Source organism: Manis pentadactyla, chromosome 1 (genome assembly GCF_030020395.1).
Source record: "Manis pentadactyla isolate mManPen7 chromosome 1, mManPen7.hap1, whole genome shotgun sequence".
In the NCBI taxonomy this organism is placed as follows: domain Eukaryota; kingdom Metazoa; phylum Chordata; class Mammalia; order Pholidota; family Manidae; genus Manis; species Manis pentadactyla.
Window position 1 is genome coordinate 213,881,375 of NC_080019.1, and position 22,568 is coordinate 213,903,942.

Sequence of the window (22,568 nt, forward strand, 5' to 3'; positions counted from 1 at the left end):
ATGAGAGACAAAGATCCAGGCACAGCTCTTGTGGAAGTTGTTGGTTCACATTCCACCCCAATCTGGAAGGGCAGGGGAAAAGCACTATATTTGAAGCTGAAGTGGGACATGGCTGTCCCTTTCAGGACACCCACTGTGGTGGGTGGAGCCAGGAGAAGCTGAATACTGGCTGCCAAAATACACACACATACACACTCACACCGTATCTGCAGAGACTACCACTTAAGATGGAAACAGAAGCAACTGCAGAAAAGCCTCTTTTCTACTCACCACAGCCCCCATGTTAATTGACAATACATCAATAGAGGATGCTCAATGCACTTAAATACTATTTCTTGTCTAAGAAGATAAGCATATTCTTTATCATCTTTTTAAGATACCAAAATATGAGAATTGCCAGAAAGCTTGGGAATCATTTGATTTAGCTTTTCCCAACTGTCTTACCTGAAAACGTTTTGGGCTACGAGATATCAGTAACTGTTTCAAAAACAAAACAGCTAAATTTCTGTGATGAAATACTTTCATTAATCTATGTGATAAGCAAAGTTTATAAAGATGATTAAGTTATTAGTTTCACTTAAAATTATTTTTTGCTAACATGGTAATATGAATCAGGACCATCTGACTTAGTGTTTATTAAACTGTAATATACCTGGGAGTCACATGAACATTTTGTGAAAGTGAACATTTTGATTTCACTTATAGGAGGAAATATTTTCAGGATGTGGTAGAGCCTGAAATTGTATGTTTAACAAGTAAGCAGGTTATGCCAATCCTGCCTCTGGGAGCTACATTCTAAGCATCAAGGCTCAGAGGGATATGAAAGAATGGTTAGCTATCAGTCATCATTTCCCAAATTAATCTGATCACAAAGCTCCTTTTTAATAATTTGGTGACCACTAATGTTCCCTAGTACACATTCTGGGAAATACCCATAAATCTGATCTCCTGGTTAAAGTGGGAAGCTAATAAATCTCTTTTATACCTTTGCACTGCAGTTACAACTTTTGGTCTAATTCTTGTGAATATATTTTAATTTCCAATTAGCAGAATCTGAATCAATGAATGAGGTGTTCTGTATAATTAACTAAAGAAAGGTCAATGAGAAGTAGCACAAGGGTAGAGTGACACATTTATATTTTAAAGTAGTTACTTAATTTTTTATCAACTAGGAAAGAGTTAAGCTTAGTGGAAGGTTCATTCTTTTCTCTGATGGAAAATAAATAACTAGTATTCCTCAGGGTAGAAACTAAACTCTAACAAGGAGAAAGAAAGGACATATGCCTACTTTCTCATCTACGTAGGCATTCTGATTGGTCCCTAGGGACTTTGCTTCATCTGGGCAACTTTAATTGGCCTCACTAGGAAATTCTTTTCTTTTCATCTGAAAGGGAAGTCAGATCTTAAAAGAATAAGAGCAAAAGGAAAATATTTTTAAAAAGAAAAAGAAAAAAAAAAGAGGGAAAAGACAGAGGAGAGATACTGACTGAGAGAAACCAGAAAGAGATTGAGAGAGAGGAATATGTCCTTTTTCTTAGGGAATCTGTACTGATTTCTGATTCCCAAGGATTAGCCCAAGTTATTGCTGGAAGACTTAACTGTGATTAAAAAAAAAAAAAAAAGGAAGGGGAGAGGAGTATATATTTGGCCTTATTAAAAGATGGGTACTCTGTTCTGTGTTTTACAGCTTTAGCATCTATATCAGAGGTATTTTTCAAAGAATTCTCCACTCTTTACTGTTGAGCAGAGCCCTACAAAGAGCCTTGGTTCTAACCTGGTATCACTAGGTCTCATTGACTTTTCATTTGTTCTTTTAATTTCAAAAGGACAAGAAATGAACATTAGAAAGACTTGATCAAGTTGCCATTCTTAGAATACATCAGGATACTCAGTGAATTTCTTGCATAATACAAACGAATGTGATTATTCATGAAAAGTTTACTCTTTAAAGTAGCCGTTCTCAACCTTGGCTGCAGAGTAGAGTCCCTTGAGAGTTTTAAATTTCATGATGCTCAGACCACACCCACAACTTACTGAATCAGGATCTCTGAGTGTGGATCCCAGGCATCTGTGCTTTTTAAAACTCCCAGATAATTTCAATATGCAGCCAGGGAGAACCCCTAGTAAAGGGAAATAAAATGGTATCGACTATTAGCTCACAAATATAGTGATTGTATTAGGCACTCTGCTAAGCAGTTTACAGGAATTATTTGATTTAGTCCCTCAAAAGAAGCCTATAAATATTTACTATATCCATTTTAGAGATTACAAATTTGAGGCTGAGAAAGGTTAAAGAACCTAAGTTTACAGGTTTAGTGAACAGGGGCTACGAACCTTGGTTTTGTCTCTTAACAGACCACACACCCACCCTCTCTCCATAGTTCATGGGAGTCATTCATTTCAAAACAATCTGGAGGATGATATAGATTAATCCTCTTGACCTCCTTTTGCACTTCTTTAATTAAGCATGCTATCTCTGTCTTCACATTTCAACTATTATAACTGTGCATTTAGATCATGATTCTTTGTGAAACCTCTATTTTTCCTAAATTGTAGCATCTTATGAAAAACCTTCAAATATCACTATTCAATTCATCAATACCCGAGATTCTAGGTGAAAAATTAAGTCTGTTCAAGCGTTTATTTCAATACTCTAACAGGACCAAGTTTGCATGAACTTAAAGTTAGTTCATATCCCTAATGGTTTTTCCATCTTCCTTTTTTGTAACCCTACACATTAAACACTTTCTTTAGACTTTACAGGAAAATTGGGCCTAAAATATACATTTTGCACAATGTCAAGGAATTTTTCTAACCTAGTGATGAACTGAAAGGAATTCTAGAAAGTTGACAAAAAACAACAAAATTTCATCTCCAGTATTAATTATTCACCTTGAAAATGATAAAAACACCCAAAGAATCTTATTCTTTATCCTGAAATGTTTGCATATTTGAAATACTTTTAAAGAACCCATTTCTGTGAAATTTCTGAATCATATTATTTTGCTGGGGTTTTAAAATGTAAGTGGCCTTTTCTAAAAACCTGACCAGTATTTGTTTTTAGCAATCCATTCTAGTGTCCTCTACTGCATTGTGTTAATTTTAAAGCAATTTCCAGACAATTTGGTTTTTAAAGTTGTTAACTGACTTCTGTTATAAAACACAGAGCAAATCTCTGCCATCCATCTATTTAAAGACTGGGAAAAAAAAAAAGAAGAAGATATTCCAGAAGTGAACAGTCTGTGATAGCTGTTCCTGTTGTTTAACTCGTGTTAACATTATTACTTCAGCTCTAGGGCAGTAGCAGTAGTCAGCATGGCAGCTAATTGACTGATTTTAATTTATGCACCTGTTTATTCTCCAACTCCATGGCCATGTAACTGGGAAGAACAGGATGGCCACTAGAAATGTGCCAGCAGTAAATTTTCCCTTTTGGCTTACTCTACTGATTTTCTTTCCTGCTGTTAGCTCCTTTCATAGTTAACCTGGATTCCAGGCCATCCTACTTAGCAGGTATTCACTTAACTTTTGGGCCTTTGCTTGATTCAGCCTTGGTTATAGGGCTCAGTTGTGAGAAATAATGGCTGAAACATGAATCAATGTTGTTTTTCAGCTCCTTAAAACCGAACTCTAAGTATGCTACTGGTTGAAATATCCTGACTTTGAGAGTAGGGATTCTCTGCCACTACATTATACACACTCTACCAAGTGTCCCCAAGCCTCTTTTTCTGGAGATGACTATGAGTGTTGAAAGGAGAGAAAGGTAAGGGGATAACCCCACAAGCAAGGGGTGGATGAATACCTGAAACCTTGGCGAATTTCCTAAGGATAAAAGAAAAACAAAGTTTCTCTGTGTGTAAAAGCAAACCTACAGATTCATCTGGCCTGGATTTTCCACAAGTCCCAGAACACAGGTCAGCCAGAGACCTGCCAGCGACATCGTGAGGATAGGCTGCAGGAACATGGGACGTGCAGTTGTGCAGGATCCAAACTGAGAAGGGCCCTGCACTTGGTTTAAAGTCCTGCTTAACCATCTTGAAATTTTTAATAAGTTTGGACACAGGGCCCCTTTGCACTGGGCTCTACAAATTATGTAACTGAATACAATAGGTACTAAACACTCTCAAGAATAACTCACAGATATGACGTCAGTTCACTCAGGTTTGCGTATTGTTAGTTCTTACATAAGGGGAACAGACTGCACTTGGGGGTGGAAAGAAAAGAACAACAGAAGCAAAAACATCCTTGCTCATGCTGACCTCTCTGATATTCATGTTCACACTGGGCCTCCCCCATCAGCTTCCCTACAGGTTCCCTCAGGCTTCCCAGGACTCACTCGGGCCCCTCCAGGCCCCTTTGACTCCCTCATTAAGCCCCTCAGCTCTGTGCAGTCTACTCCCACACCCCCTGAAGTTCTGCAAAATCCCCTGTCTTCTTTGGCCCCCAGCATTTTCACTCCCAGGTGCCCCAGGTTCTCTCCCTGGACTGGAATTAAGTAGATTCATTGTAGGTGAGGTGTACTAAGCGGGGCAAGCGGGGCAGCAAGGTCGTCTGCCTTATTAACAAGTGGAATCATGACTTGGACTTCCTGCTTCCTCCAGGAAATGCTGTGTAGGAAGAAGGGCAGTTAGGAAGGGAGGGTTACTGTTTCTTAGTGCCTGTTTGGGCCCAAGATAGGGGAAAATAAAGGTCAAGCTGCTGCTGAGGCCGTAGGAGCTCAGAGAGTCTGCGGGATCACTGCTGCCTGAAGTGGGTGTGTTTTTCTGAACGTGTGGGAAGGCATTCCCATGGAACAAGGTGTTCAGGAGTTGTGGACACATGGGACTTAGCTCAGAAAATCTTCAGGTATCTATATTTGTACTTTCCATATCTTCTCCAAGCATTTTGTCAATTATATACCTTAGTATGTTAAATAGAGATGTTTAAAATACAGCTTAATTATTGTGCCCTGATTTTGTCATTTCTTCATTTGTAGACATCGTTTGGGAACCTTAAAGCACAAAATTTGGGGGCTATTTTCCACGTCTGAGTGACTCCAACAGCCAATTCCAGTGCTTAATTACCACCAATTCATCCTTAAAAGGGCTAGCTCTATCCATTCATTCATTCTTTCAACAGATATGTCCTAAGAGCACACTGTCAGCAGCAGTAACAAGGGCCAGAAAGGGTGATGGTATCTTTACACACAAGGCTTGCTGGTTGAGACACACAATTGTCATATACTGTATTGAGAATCACTATAAAGGGCACAATGAAAGATGATGTTTGGTGGGAACAGTTAGAAGGGAAAGCCAGCCCAGACTGGGGGCATCTGGTCTTACCAGAGGAAGAGATGTTGAGTCTGAGATATGAAGGCTGAGTGGAAATTTCCCAGCAGAAGTGGGTGAGACTAGAGAATGAGAAGACTGTCCATAACTCAGACTTAAGAGAAAGCATGATACCTTCATGAAACAAATTGTTCTTTAAATCTGGACCTTGGATGTTGGTTGGGAGGCTAGAAAAAAAAATTGGGATAGGAGTATTGTATGCTAATCTAAGACGCCTTGGCTTTATTTGAGGACACTGGGAAGAACACCAAACACATTTCAAGCCAGGGATTGAAAATATTCTCAGCTCTTCATCAAACAACTCTGTTCTCAGATTCGTAATTGTAAGGATTTAGGACTATAAAATGATAAAGTGGGCTCTTTTATTCAGTTATTTGCAAAGTCATATTACATGCCTGCTTTGGAACAGGTGCAATGCTAAATATTGGGGATTACAACAGTAAGCAAAATCTATCCTGCCTCCTGCCCGCATGCTGTTACAGCACAGGTGTCTTCTGGGCTTGTTAAAATGGAAGGAAAATGAAGCCTTCTCAACTCCTTGATGCTGATTGCCCCAACTGGCTGTCAGTAGCCAATTTTGCTATCCTGTATTGCATAGATCAACGGGAACCTGGGGACCCTCTGCCTTAGCTCAGGATAAAGTGAAGGACAAATGACATTCCCTGCTGCCTTTTTCAGTCTGGAGAGAAATTTCTAGGGCTGAACAACAGCTAAATGCTTTCTTTTGTGTCTGTCTGATTGTGGACGACAGTGACCAAAGCGTGAAATCAAGCCAGACAGAAACCAGCAGACGCACCAATGAACTAACAAAACATTCTCAGTAGGTGCAGATGACGTGGCACATCAGCTCTAAATGAAATCCTTACATTTAACGCAATGGAATCTCCTCCCTGGTGTTCTGTGTCCTATTTCCTTTTGCTCTGACTTGGCAACTTTGGCAGCCTTCAACTTTGGTAGAAGGATCCCTGCTACCTTCTGAATTCTCTCAAGATACTTCTCCTGGGGTCAACGTAAGGAGGCCCACCGGACACCTACAGCAAACCAACTCTTCTACACTTGTATGGATTTCTCCTGGTGTTATAATATTCATAGAACTATACCAGCTTTAAGAGAGTGCTACCTATTTAATGAGGAGAAAATAATTCTAGGCATATTTAGTATGATACATGAGATCATATAAGGGCCTTAGATTTCAAAGAAACCTTTCCAGACTTTTAAAATAGAGAAAAAAAATCATTTCATGAATATGTAAATAGATTAGTAACTGAATCATAGATACAAAAGATTTTCAGAATTCCAAATTTCAAACTGCAATTTTCATTATGATTTTGGTGCTGGCCCAAAGGCATCTGGATGTATGTATGTGCACATGCATTTGAGTATATATATGTGTTTATGTTCTGAGAACAACCATTTCTCAAATTGTAAAGTAGTTGACCTTTACATTCTAAGCAATGGAGACAGTAGGGGAAACTATCTGACAAGATGAAGGAGAAATACATTTCATCTTAAGAAAAAACAGATTACCATCTTTATATTCAGAGTGTATAAACTTGGATTTCAAAAACAAATTATTCCCAATTTGTTTTGCTTGAGTTACCAGAATATTGAGAGATGAAAAAATTAAGCTGTATCTTGCTGCTATTTATTAACATTTCAGATACTGAGGAAAAAATATTTCCATCAGCAGCTTGCTGCTACATCTTGATTTTTTAGAGTGGACTTAATGTTGCATTGATGAACTGTGTAAGCCCTCCATTTACTAAATAACATTTATGTAACATATGCATCATTATTGTGGTTATTTGACATAAAGAAAAATAGAAATTAAGAGTACATTTCACTGACTTGATAAATGTATGTATACACACACACACAAAAAAATTCTCAGTATACATATATTGCCTTTTCCCATTGTTGAAATCAAGGTATGGAAGATTTCCATTATTCCACAGAATTTTCTCATGATCCTTACTGGTCAATTCTGCCACCTATAGAGTCAACTTGTAACCTTAGTTCTGTCACTGTAGATTAATTTTGTCTGTTTTTAAGATTCATATATGTGGAATCAGTATATTTACTAAGTTTTTGTCTGGTACTAATCCATATTGTATGGCTGGGAAATTAGCCCTTTTACTACTGAGTAGTATCCCATTTTATGAACATACAATGGTTTTTCTATCATGTTGATGGAATTTGGGATGTTGCGAACGTTGGGCTATTATGAATAAGTTTTCTACCAACATTCTTGTATAAATCTTTCATCGATATATGCTTTCCATTTTTTGGAGTATTGTTGAATTATAATATATTATGTATTTATATAAGAAACTGTGAAACATTTTATTAATATTGTATCATTTTACACCCCACCTTCTTTAGTTTTCCACATTCTTGTCAACACTGGTAGTTGTCAGACTTCTTACTATTAACCATTCTAGTTCATGGGAAGTCTCATCTCATTTTGGTTTGTGTGTATTTTCATTATAACTAATAATGCCAAACATCATATTAAGTGCTCATTGGTTTTTTATAATTTTCTGTGGACTCTCTATTCATAAATGTTTTGCCCAGTTTTTAAATTAGGTTATTGCCTTATTATAATTGTTTTGTAACCTGGCTACAAGTCCTTTGCCAGATATCCATTGAACATATTTCTCTCAGCTTGTGGTTTATCTTTTCTTTTTCTTAACTGTAAGATGAGCATTTTCATTTTGATGAAGTCTGTTTTACCAACTCTTTTTGCATTGATATTGTTTAAAGAAATCTTTAAATGATCTCTGCCAACACTACAATTATGAAGACATTCTTGCACTTTTTTCTAGAAGTTTCATAGATTTAGCTTTTATGTCAATGTCTATGATAGATCTAAAATTAATTTTTCTGCAAGGTGTATAGATTTGAGATACCCTCCCACTGAAGGAAAGAGTTACTTTGGCATTACCTATTGAAGAAATGTTCCAGTTATCCATAGAATTACATTAACATCAAAAATCAATTTACCATATATACATGTGTGTTTGTTTCAGCATTAAATTATGTATCCTTGATTTATTTGCATATCCTTATATGAACTCCATATTCTGTAATTACTGAAGTTCAAAGTGGCTTATGAGAGCAGTTACAGTAAGAATTTCAAGTATGCAGTATTTCTTTAAGATTGTCCCAGCTATTCCAGGTTCTTTGGATCCTCATATAATTGCTACAGTAAACTTGCTCATTTCTGTTTTTAAAAAGACTTCTGGGATTTTTATTGGATCATATTGATTCTGTAAATCAACTGAAGGAAAACCAGTATCTTAATATTGAATCATCTAAGTCATGTACAGATCAGTTCTCAATTCTGTATATTTTGTTTGCCTACCAGTAATATTGTATAAATGTCATCAGTATAAATGTCTTCTTGCACATGTTTAATTACATTTTTCCTGGTAGTACTGTTTCTTTTTTGACGTTATTGTAAATGGTATTCTAAAATTTCCCAGTTCATGTGTGTGTGTGTGTGTGTGTGTGTGTGTGTGTGTGTGTGTGTGTTCATTGACTTGTCTTCTGTGCCTATGCCAAACTTGCTTATTAGTTGGTAGTTTCTTTATAAGTTCCTTTAGGTTTTTTAATGTTCACAATCATGGTATCATCTCCTTTCCATTGTTTATGCCTTTTATTTCTTTTTTCTTTTCTATTACATGAACCAGGACCTCCAGCACAGTGTTGAATAGAAGTAGTCTGAGAAAACATCTTTGTCCGGTTCCTCATCTTTCTGGGGAAAATATTTGCTATTTCAAAATTAAGTATGATGTAGGCCTTAGGATATTTGTACATGTGCTACACTTTAAAAATGTTCTATATTTTCTTTGCTGAACATTTCTATTTAGTATGAATAGGTGTTGAATGTTGTCAAGTGCTTTCTCAGCATCCACTGAAATAATCTGACTTTTCTCCTTTACTCTGTGAGGTGAATTCCACTGACCAATTTTCAAATATTAATTTAACCTTGTATTTCTCACTTTGGTATAGTGTATCATCCAATGTATATATCACTAGACTTGATATGCTTGTATTTGTAAAGGATATTTGTGTCTATGTGCATGAGTTGTATTGGTTTGTAGTTTTTTCTTTTAATATCTATATTATATTTTATTATTGCATACAAAATATTTGTATATTTTTATAAACATATATATATGTTTATCATAAAATATTATATATTCATTTCTTGTTTATATTTTATTTTTTTTATTTATATTTATATTAATGATTATGTGTATGTATACACACACACATATACATACACATACACATCCTCTACTACCAGGCATCTAGTACCACCCCTTATCAAATGAGGTAGGACATTTTCACTTTTGCTGTATTGTCTGAATAAAGTTACAATTGATAAAATGCCTTCCTTACATGGTTTTGATGAATTCACCAATAAGTTATCTGTACTAACAGAAAAGGATTAAAAAAAGAAGAGAAAAGTAAGCAGCCAAAACCAAATTAACTCAGGAGGTCGAAATGACCATCTTAGTGGCAGAAAGTCATGGGCAATCTCAAATCTCAAAATAACTCTCCACCTATTTTTTTTATTCGGTTGCACTTTGCTCAAGATCCAGCTTTCAGGGACCACAAGTGTGATCCTCTGTGTTTATATCCTATTTTTGTTATTTATATTTTAATCTCTGGAATTCTTTTATCAAGATGTTGCAGCTTTTATGATTATAAGATCCGAAAAGAGGGTTGAAATCCAGTTGTTAGAAAAGGGGGTTTGTTTTCTTAAATCTAAGGTATTAATACCATAATCTTTCCCTAAAGCAATTTTTGATGAGAGAGAGTTGTGGGTCCCCAAAGAAGGTGCACTGGCAATAGCTGTATATCTTGAATAGATGAGTTCCTCTTAGCAACCAGTTTTTTTTTAAATCTCAGAGGAACCTACAAGCATTTTAATTGTTAGAGTTGCTGGAGTTAAACCTCCAATCACTTTCTAGCCATTGTTGTAAATTATAATCTTCGTTAATGCAATGACACCAAACACTAATCGTCTAATTCACAGTATGAGGTACAAGGAAAGCATAAAGATAGCTACTCAATAGAATGACAAAAAAAAAGAGGAAAAAATGTCCTGACAATTTACATGCTTTGAGCTAAGGACAGCCTCACACATTATTTAAGATGCTTAATTGTCAGAGCATGCTTGGATGCTAATCTTTAAAAAAATCTCATATACTAAATGGAATTTTAACTCTCTTCCTTAGTTCTTTCTCTCTGGGATTGTAAATTACCTTTTCCACCAAGAAATGGAATTTTTTCTTTTAATTATTTATTTTCCTAAGCAATTTGGATTGTCCAGCTTCTATAAAATGTGAATTAATGGTCTTTGTCTGATGAATTAAAAAATTTTAATGCTAATGAGAAAGGCAGTTGGTGATGCCAACAAAGAGTGTTCTGATGTTTGAATGTAATTGTTTGAAGTTCATATATCACAGAAATTATGGGTTTAACTAGTTGTCAGTCCAGAATTCAGAGACAATTTCTTCTAGGTGAGATAAAATGCCTTTAGTGTGCAAGTACAGATGAAAAAAGCATTTGTTCAGTTTGTTCAGTGTCCCAGAATCATAGAATTTATGACTGAAAAGGGATCCTACTGATCATTCCAAGTGAAAACCTCTCATATCATCAGTGAGAAAATAGGTCTTGAAATATTAAATGATTTTTCCATTCTACACATTAGGTACTGAATTGAGAACCAAGAACTTTAGATTATCTCTACAATAATCTTTCCACTCCACCTCTGTTGGATCATTAAACTAAAAAAATGACATCAATCAAATGTTTTTAACATGACAGACAATGTGCTAAATGGTTTCTATGATTCTCTGTATTAATCCTCGTAACAACCCTAAAAGGTGAGAATCCTAGATTTACAGATACCCTCCTCTCCCTGCTACATGCAATTCCACTTCCAGGGCCTGCTGCCATTCCTTCTGCCCCAGCAAAATTTCTCCTTCTCATCCTAGTGCTGATATTTATTTATTTTTATTCTGACCTTCCAAGAATTGCTCAACAAATTTTATTGTCTTTTCATTTGAGGATGTCATATGAGAATCACATGGTAGACTCTTTTTATAGGAGGAGTCCTTTTTCCACCAGCTAGTGTGAGCTTCCTGAGGGGGGCAATGACCTTTTCTGTATCTCATTAGTGCTCTACACTGTGCTCTCTACAGGTGGTAGATGATTGGCAAATACCTCTTGTGCAATTGGCTTAAATGGTAACATTGACCAATACAATGGGGTGAGGTGAGGCTTTCTAGTCAACACCAGTAATAATTACAAAAAAAAAGTACAGTTCTAGGGCATGGTTAAAAAAGAAATCTAGAGAGCTGAGTAATAATGTACAAATCACTTAACCTCTGGGAAATAGTTAATTCTAAGTCTAGTTTTACTATTGTTACTAAATTTTTGTCACCTTCAAGAATTTTCTTGCCTTACTGGATCTTAAGTTTCCTCTGTTGCTAGAGGAAGAAATCTGAATAAGCCTTGTGTGGCTCCTTGGAGCTTTTCTCTAGAAATCAAACCAGGCACTGCACTAAATGGGAGCCCAGGGATCATACAATGCTCTTAAACCTTTCTCCATATCTTCACACCTGATCCTACACTGCTCCAGCTGGCTATCGTTATGCTGCTTGCTTCTTATTTTGCAGCACAAAGTTTAGGCAAGATCCCCATAGCAATTAATAACTGAGCTGAAATGTGACAGGGTAAGTGATTATGTTTCATAATGTTATCTGAATTTCAGTCATGGAGGTCAATATTTAAGTAGAATCTCTTTGGCATACACTTATTCTAATGTCTTCAAAAAAGTTTCTTCTGAATTGAGGCTTCTTTCAAATGTAAACTGTCAGATCAACTTGTGACCGCAGCTCTTTGGAGGAGTAAGTGGCTTACCATGTGAACTAATACATCATGGAACCAACAGGGAGATGGAATTTGCCAAGTGGGTAGGAGTTCTGGCTTAAGATAATTAAACCTCCTTTCATTATTATGACATATCAGAATACAATGCAAATCTGAACCATTCCTTGTGCAGTGATTTGCACAGTGACAGGAAAATCTTCCTGTTCCATCTCAATTCCCAGCTTATAATTATAAGAATTTTACTGTCTTTTCTCTTTCTCTGTGATACTGAGAAAAAAAAATACTCTGTTTGAACTTGAGTTTTTAAACTTCAAACTCCTAATACAGATGAGCAGTTGAGCAATAAGATATCTGGTAAGCATAGATGCTCCTAGCCAGGGAATCACCATGGAAACAACCAAAGACATGGATTATGAAGATGAACAACTTTGAGTTAATTTCCTTTCAGGGTTGTGGCATTTTGGTTCATTGATTCATATGTTGAGGTATCTTTTAGAGGAAATACTGTCAGAGACACAGAAGAATCTCTCATGACTTGTGGACTAAAATTCAGAACAAGTCAGGCCCACATTCTTCAAGTAAGAAGAAACCAACATACAAGATATCTCAAAAAAACATAAATCCTTGGTAAGATATAATTATGCATGACTTGGAAATTAAATCACTAAGTAGACCCCAAGAATAACATTTTCATAGGACTGCACTGATTTCAGGGGTTGGGTTGTGGAATGCCTCCATGTGATGAATCATCAGCTAGCCTTCCCTGTCCAACTCTCTTTACTCATTAAATAGCAGTTAATGCTAAATGTAAGCTGTAGGTTAAATCCAGCAACAGAGCATTATATCTATTTTGTTTTAAACTATATGAAATATAATCAGTGGCAATGATCTTAAAGTTTAGAAATAAGCTACACTTCAAAAAAATAGTGAATCCTTTCTAAAATCTGAGAGGTTATCAGATGGCATATAATTGATGAGTAAGAAAATGAGCTGGAAGGGACCTTGAACAACCATCTGATCCAGCTGGAAGTCTTTAATTTGCCTTCTAGCATTAAATGTCTAAGCTTTCTAGAGCAGGCAGATGCTTGTTTTCTTCTTGAAGTTCTCTCCGGAAGGAGTCTCAACAACTTAATTCAGTAATCCTTGCTAGGGTTTTATCACCTTGACAGTCTAGAAGTTCTTCTTCATATGCCATAGAAATCTCTCTTGAGGCCTGTTTGCTCTAGGTGGGTTTTTGGTGAACACAAAACAGAGAGCATTCTGTGCCCTTCTCAGAATCATTGCTCACATCCACAATTGTTGCATCTTAATAGTATCTTCCCTGGGCTAAATTACAACTATTCTCTCACATTTTGAATACATAGGACCCATTCTTGGGTTCTTTGGAATTACTCTTTCCCTGACCATGAATTTTTTAAAGTAGGAAATAGCTCCAACCTATCTTATGTTAAGCTCCAGGGAAAATAATAACAGCTACATTTGTACAGTACTTTGCAATACACAAATCATTGCATGTGCATTATTGCGTTAGATCTACAACATCAACCTTGTTAATTAGGCAGAGAATGAAATCTTCATTTATATTTTCAGGATTATGCAAACAAGGTATTAATGTGGATTAAAGTTCTTGTAAATAAACCCAAACTAAAAATACTGGGCTCCTGAAGCATACTAGACACAGAGCTATCTACTTTACCATACTATTTTAGGTGTTCACAGGTTATTTCATGTAATTATCAGAGACTGTACATGTATTTTATACTTAGAAAAATTGATTTTATTGTATTTATAGTATGTGTTTTTCCTAAGACCATAGTTGGCAAGTAGTAGAGCTGGGATTTGAACTTGTATTTCCACAATTAAGGGGCAGTGAATATATTATGTAACATTCAAAGCAATGCTTAACACAGGGCATGCAACATAGTAAGTGCTCGACTGATGTTAACTCTTATTAGTATTTTTTAGTGTTAAATGCACAACAGAGGAATAAAGCTGTTGGGATGAGATAGTTAAAAGCAATAGAAATGATTACATCTAATGTTAGTCCAGTAACTCTTTAGTAAATCTTTTCACATACAGAAAAAGATACTTATGAGGCAATTCATGTTACTTCGGAGAAACTTCAGACTGACTTAGAAAACTAAATGTCAACAATGCAAACCAGGAATTCTCCAGAAACTGAAGAAATCTTGATATTAGGAATAATCAAGAGTCTATATTTTTGAGTGTAGTGCTGCAGATAAATTAGATAAATTATTATAGTGGACATTAGATACAATGCCTACTGCTGTGAAATGTCTAGGATTTCAAAATCAGCTCTTTGATTTTCTCCCAGAGAGAACAATGAATAATTTATTCATCTCTTGACTATGAACTTCATTATGTGATGTTTCTGAAATAAAGACTTCTCACTTTTAATCCCTTTGCTTTTAAAAGTCCTCAATCTAATGCCACGAGACATTCTTTTCCTTGCCACTAAAGAGCCGCAAAGGCATTATTTCTTACTTTTTTCCGAAAGCATGACAGTGCTTTCTTTTCTAGTATTAGGAGTATCAGTAGGTTGTTTGCACTCTATCTACTCAGAGCAGTGAATCAGGGTTTAAGACTTCTGGGTTCTAGTTCAGCTTCGCCACTGGGTTGTTTCATGATGAAGTCATTTAAGTAATTTCTTAGTTCCCTAGGTATTATGAACTCCTTGTGTCCCCCAAATTCATATATTGAAATCTAATGCCTAATGTGATGAGACTAAGAGATGGAGCCTTTGGGATGTACTTAGGTCAGGAGGGTGAAGCTTCATGAGTAAAGTTAGTGCCCTTATAAAAGAGACTCTAGAGAGCTCCCTTGCTCCATCCTCCGTGTGAGATTACAGTGAGAAGACAGCCATCTATTGGACAGCAGGCCCTCTCCAGTAACAGATCTGCTGGTGCCTTGGCTTTTGACTCCAGCAGTGTGAGGAGTAAATGTCTGCTGTTTCTAAGATACAGAGTCCACAATATTTTTTACAGCAGCCCAAAGGGACTAAGACACTTGTCAAACACCAACACCTTCTATTCAAAGGGTTGTGTGCATCAGATAATACAAACGAAAGCACTTCAAAAACTAAGGCATTATCCTCCCCCTTCCTCAGTCAGAAAGAAGTTTATAAATATAAAGCATTTTCTAACTGAGCCTTTTATTTATAAGGTGCTTTACAGTTTTCAAGCATGCATATTTGTTGTGGATCAGCACTGTACCCTCTTTCCTCTTCCTTTTCCTTTATTCTGCAGCTTTTGTCTGCAAAACACTCACATAATTTTCGAATCTTAGTCAAGTGTTTCCTCCTCTGAAAATCCTTGATTGAGTTTCCCAGACTGAGATGGTCTCTTCTCAGTCTGTGATCTTATCCCTGGCATAACAACTACCCACTGGAGTTCAAGTCATGCATTCAAATGTCTATTTCTTGAGTATATCACAGAGATTAGGTCACATTCTCCTCAAATACAACATCAAACATAAAGTTTTAATATTACAAGAGATTAAAAGAAGTCATTATCGGCTCTAACCATTATTTCTTACTTCAGGAGCATACATTTGAATTATTTACTTCACCCTCCCACCTCCAGTAGACATTTTGGGAAGAAATTGAATCTTCCCTGAAATGAGTCCACACACCCATTTTATCACAATCAAAATTACACAGCCACTGATTCTTCCACTGCCCCACTCACCTAGCCTGCGATTCCTGTGCCTAACCAATGACCCCCAGCACTCCCCTGGAGCCCACTCAGCAACCCTCCACCCAGTGCCCTTATTCACGTAGTACCAGCGAGGCTCACGAGAGCTGTATAGGTAAGGGCACACATTTTTTTGGTGACTTTACCATATGTTTTTGTAAAACCTTGCACAAGCTAACCACTTTGAATCCTTGTTTCCAAATCTGTGAGGTGGAGATCAGAACACCAGCATATTGAAAAAAAAGTATTTTTGCAGAGGGCTCAACACATAGTAACTACTTCATAAATGTGAATTATATTATGGTCTCTGGAGCTGTACAATATGAGATTGAATCCTTATTCTGACACCCCAATAATCAGCTGACTTTGTACAAACTCCAACTTCCATGTGTGTGTATGTGCATCTCTCTTAAACACACGTACATATTATCTATGCAATGCAACAAAGAGGAATAACACCACTATACTTAAGGAATTTATTTTCAAGTGCAGAGGTATAGCATACTTGTAAAGGCAGGATTGCAGCACCACTCCCACCCAATGTGTGTCTTCCACTAAAGGTGGTCTATTCAGCAATCCACTGGATCTAGGCCTGCTAAAGGGAGATGTTTGATTAACAGGAATCAGTGTTCTATTTATTGCAACCAAAGATACACTTTATTTTTAGTCTGAAATACCTTTTCTCTCTGTATATTGTATAAGGTGTTTGCTTATTTCTTTTGAGACTTAACCACCAGCAAGATGAAGTGGAAGAGGCAATAATCTTATATTCATTTAAATAATAAAGTCTCCCTGAGTTCAAGTAGTTTAATAACTTGTCCAGGGTCACAGAGCTAATAACAAAATAATAGCAGCTCCAATTATCATCCATTGAGTTTTTTCCATGAGCTGGCCAACATAATGCCATATGTTGTGTCTTATACATATATTGTGTCAGTGATAGGAGTCAGGATTATTTCCCATTTTAAACCTAGAGGAACGGAGGCTCACAGTTGTGAAGTGCTTTGCCCAAAGGCCGAGGGACAATATTTTCAACAAAAAGTAACACCCAAACCTGTGCTCCATCATGCATCCTCACAGGCAGTGATGTCCAGTTGTTAGACTTGTGGGTTCTGGAGTGTGGCTGCCTTGGTCTGAGTCCTGACTTCATCACACTAACTGCATGACTTTGCAAAAGTTTAGCTAATTCTGTAAACATCTATAAGAGAATGATATGATAATAATCTCAATTTTGGGGTCTTGGAATGATTCAACACTATAATAAAGGTAAAACTTTTAGTGAAGTGCATATTGCATTCTGAATAATGACTTTTATTATTAGTTCTATCTATTGCTACACAAGTTCACCATCCCCATTTCTTGTTCATTTTCTTTCTCATAAACAAATGGCTTTTCAGTTGCATAGATGAATACCCTGTGGTAGGAGAGAAAACTATGGTATCATATCCCCCCAGAAGGTGGAGACAGGTTAGTTTTATGCATGGTTCTTCTGAGCCCACACAAAAGACCATTCGTTCTCCCTAGAAGTTCTTCAGTTCTGCAGAGACTTGATTATTCATTAAAGCTACCTTCCTCTGAGAAGCCTTGCTTCTCTTAAAATGGAAAAGAGACTGTCTGTGAGAATAATAATGGAAATGGAAAAGATTATGGACCATGTCTCAAAGGAAAATATCCCTTTTATTAGAAACAGATTAAAGGAAAGGAAATCAATCTTGTGAGATCATGAAAATCTAGGAGAGTCTAAAGATGATTTATTTATTTTAGATTTATACTCAGTCCACTTCCATAAAGGTTCAGGGTGGCAGCAAACTGGGATAAAATCATATTCTTGTAATATGCTTCAGACTGGAATTAGAAGTTCGTTTTCTAGCAGATGAAGTTAAGCTGATTATAGCAAATGAGCTATTGAAAATCAATACCATAAAACCATTCCATTAGTACCTGTACAATAATCCCAGGATTATAAGTAATATTTATATTCTCAAACATTGACATTTTCAGGAAATGAGATGCAGAACATTTGCACAGGGCACAGCCACCTGTGGTTGCTTGGCTTTGATGATTAAAGCATGTTGCTAATGAGGCCAGGGTCATGGGCTAGCTCCCTACATAGCCCAATTATCTCTCCTCTGTCCTACAGCTATGAATGGAACCAGATTCCCACAGCAGCTGCCTTGCTATAAGGTGCAAGGATTCCCTGAAGCTCAAAGAGCATTTCTGGATTATGATAAATGTATTCCCCCTGTTGGCTGAGCACCCCCAAGTGTGTGGCATAATAGCCATATTTTTCCTGGGGAAGAAATTGAGCACATACTCACACACACAAATGCCCTTTTACACACACACACACACACACACACACACACACACACACACCCCACTCTGGAATAGGCAGGATGATACAGATAAACAATATATGGAGGAAAAAACTTCAACTTTGTGTAGTCAGAAGGAGTTAAGATAAAGTTCCAGCTTTGACCTTTACTGGCAGCAAGGGTAGATAATTTGCCTCATTTTTCAAAATTACAAAATAGGCAATATATTTACCCTGGTGAGATGGGGGAGTATTAAAAGGTATATTGCATGCATAGCACTTGAATGAGATGTACCATTAATTAAAATAAAATCAGTGTTTTACTGTATGTACCAGGTATTCTAGTAAGTTCTAGTATGTGCATTATCTCATTTAGTCTTTACAACACCTTGTAAGGTAGGTGCCATTGCTATCCCTCTTTTTCACAGTGAATTACAGTGAGATTTAGATATTCTAAGTCACTTGCCAAATGCCACACAAAGAGAAGACATCATAACTATGCCAACGCCTGAGCCCATGTCACTCCCGAGCCCACATGTTCATGCACTATGCTGTATTCATGTTGCTTTCCCTAAAAATGAGCTGCTATCATTAGTCTAACCTCTATAACTGGCTTTTAGCAATGTGGTCCATTCTCTGAAGCACAAATGTAATTTCTTCTCCTCTGGATCGCCTCTACTTCAGCACACAGCCTTTATTTGGTATCATTTATTTAATACTTTGGGAATCAGCTAGAGTCACTCTTGATGGTGTGTTCCCTCTGGCACCGGTGTGAACATAAATTCTCTATCTCAGGAGACTCTTACAGGGAACTTAATGTTAAATATATTAAGTAAACAAGGAACACAGATACTGCTTCCTCCCTTATTTGAGTACATCCATTTTTACCCCTGGGGGTCTACCCAGGTGGATTCCTAGAGCCAACTTACTGGGGAACTGCACAAACACTAGACCATGGCCCTTTATCCAGCTGTATCAGTGACTTGCAATCATTACTCATGAAGGCCAAATATATCCACCTGATTAGTCTTGAAATGCGCTTGTACTATTGTGACCTTAATCTTTTATTCTTTGAAAGAAGAAATTACAGCTTCATAAAACCTTTTATAGCAATGAAATCCAGACATTCCCAAGTTGACTGAGTGTGTGCTTAAAGACTATTGCTGGATAGCTAGAACTAGTTTCAATGTCTGAAATGGTTTGATGAAGTGGAAAAAAGCATGAGCAGTGGAGTAAACTGAGATTAGGTCTGAATTCTGAACCTGCTACTTACTAGCAGTATACTGAATGAATTACTCTACCTCTTTGGAATTCTTCTTTCTCATCTATCAGATGGGGATAATAATACTATCTAATTTCAAGTCCACATTGACAGTTATTAGAAGTAATATAAGCAACATGCATGCTTCGATCCAATTAACTAATATTTTTAACTATTGACTATTCGAATTAGGATTTCTTAGAAAAATACTTCTATTGATTCAGGAGTATGGGGAGATTGAGCCTACATCAGTCTTCTTCCAAAGTCTGTGATTGTTTATTGAATTGTAATAGTAGGGATATCAGCCAGGGTCTGGATGGCATACCTAAAATCAGATAATTTGAGGAGGGTTTATGTTCAAAGGGACTTTTCATACAAGTATGGGGCAGTTCAGTTACTATAACCATTAATTATTGCTGCTGCATAATAAAAATGCCCTAAAACTTAGTGTTTCAAAACAATGTTCTACTTGCTCATGATTTTGTGGGTTAGCTATTTAGGCTGGAATCAGCTGTGCAGTCCTTCTGGTCTTGTCTGGGGTTACACATTTAGGTGCGATGATCTGGCAGACTGAATGGGTTAGACAGTCCCAGATGACCTCATCCACATCTCAGAAGGTCAGTTCTGGCCGTTGGCTGAGCCACCCTCTCCTTGTGCTCATTCATTTTCAAGGAATGTAACCAGGCTTCCTCATATGATGACGTCAGGGTTCCAGGAAAGAAAGGGCAGAAGCTGTAAGACCTGTTAAGGCTAATGCTGTGGCACTTACTTTAAAAATACAAACTTTCCCACATTCTCTTGATCACAGCAAGAGGTAAGTCCAGCCCTGATCAACAGGATAGGGAAAGAGACTCTATCTCTATATGGGAGGAGGAAAAAAATCACATTGTAAAGGGGCATTCATACAAGGACAGGATAATTAATTGCAGCCATCTCTGCAAGCAATCTAACACATCCACTCTTGGCTCAAGGGGAAGAGGAACCATGAGAGACAAAATTACATAGAATTAGCTGCTTTGAGAAAAACAATGATGGTGGAAGAGAACCAGTCTAAAGAACCTTCCATCAATTTCCTGTCAGTGTCCTCCATTGGCTAAATTTAACTAGAAACCAGAGACAAAGTAACTAATTAATGTAATTTTACAGATCATTCTCATGGGCATAAAAGGGGAGATAATGGAAGTGGAGGCACGTGGAAGATATCGAGCACAGGAAGGGAGGCAGTGAGCCATAGTGGCTACAGAGCACAAGTTTTATAGTTGGCCAGATGTATTCGAATTCCTGGTCTGACATTTTCTGCATGGTACTTGGGCAGCCATTTTTTCTCTCTCAGCTTTAGTTTTTCATTTGTAAAACCTGTATAATAATACCTTCCTTGGGAGACTATTGTGAGGAGTAAGATTATATGTATGTTAACCAGCACAGTATACAGGCAATGCACGGTCAGCAGTTAAAGAGTTATGTGTCACTAGTCATTACAAAAAGCCAATGTTTATGGTATCGTGTTTGCAAACATCAACTTACTGTGACTTCCACAGGTTGCTAACAGGTTGGGTCTTAAATTTCTGCTAATTGCTTCATTTCTCTTTTGCACTTTACCTGAGGAGGCAAATGCTGACTAGAACACTCCAGGGTCCACTTCAAGTATAACAGCCTACAGAGCCCTTCTCTGCTGCTCACTGCCACGGCTCACATCCATTGGCTGAGAGAGATGCTGCCCCTGCACTGGTGAGAGAAGCTGGTAAGCCAGGGCTTCACATAATCATATTTATCCAAAATGTCCTAGTGTCTCATTTACCAGCAATTTATCTTCTCCGCCCCTTGTTCCACACGAAGTGAATGCATAACCCCCTGGAATAGCAAATGTAGACACCACTGCTGGCAAGAACTGGTGTGTACTGAGTGAGAATTGGTTCCCTAGAGGCAGCCTCATTCCTCCATCTATTCAGCCTGAATCTGTTCCTATACACTAATATCTAAACCATGCTTTCAGCCACAGATTGATTTTCTGGGGGCTGAACAGTGCTACCAGGAAAGAAGGCCTCAGCACCGAGGACACAGAGGCACCAAGCCATTCCTGCACCCTCCTGGAGAACCATGTGCACTCTAGGAGCGACAGCTCTGGGAATGTGGGGTCGTCATCTCATGGAGCATTTCCTCATGTGTTTGATGGGACATTATTCAGTGCAACTCTTGTAAATTTCTCGCATGTAAGTTTTATTGCAGTCCATTGATTTTGGAAATACTGGATTAGAACAAGCTAGTAAGTTTTTTTCCTGCAGGACTCTGAGGGAACTTTAGATTGATAAAGTGCCTTGTGAAACTCTTAGAAGGGGGACAGAGCAGTACTTCCTAAAGAGAATTGACCATGGATGAGCCCTTTGGTGGAAGGATCTCTAGGGCTCAATTGTCCACAAATGAATTTTTTTGAATTTTTGAATTAATTAAATCAATTAACACCCCCTCTCTCTTTCCAATATTCAATCTCAGAGAGAACAAGGGACCTATATGAGAGAGTTATGGGACAAAGGGTCTTATGCCTAATTTTGCACTAGGCTATCATCATGGATTTAAAATTCAATGAAAAATGTAAAGGAGCCTGTGTCCATTATGCACCAAACTTCAATGTAAGACATTTGTTTGAATCAAATTATTTTCTCACAGGGATAACTGGGTTGTGTTCATTCACCCACAGACTCTCACCTTGTGGCCTCTGGGCTCAATGATGTGTACTTTTTTTTCACTTTGACCTACCAAGGTCTTTAGGCCCCATCAGTTACATTCCCTTCACATGGTGGAACAAATGGCAGGTCAGATGGAGCAGCAATGCAATACCAATCTTATCCTTGTGTGGAACTTTTAACTCCACCCAGTACTTTCATAGTGTGTGTGATTTTATCCTCATAACTCTCTGAAGAAGGGACAATGCAGAGAGAACAAAGTTCTTTGAATATTAAGTATTTGTTTAAAAATCAACACAACCACACAACGAAGATATAGCTCTAAGATCCTATGTTCTGATGCTTTGTTCTAAGTTTTTCCTC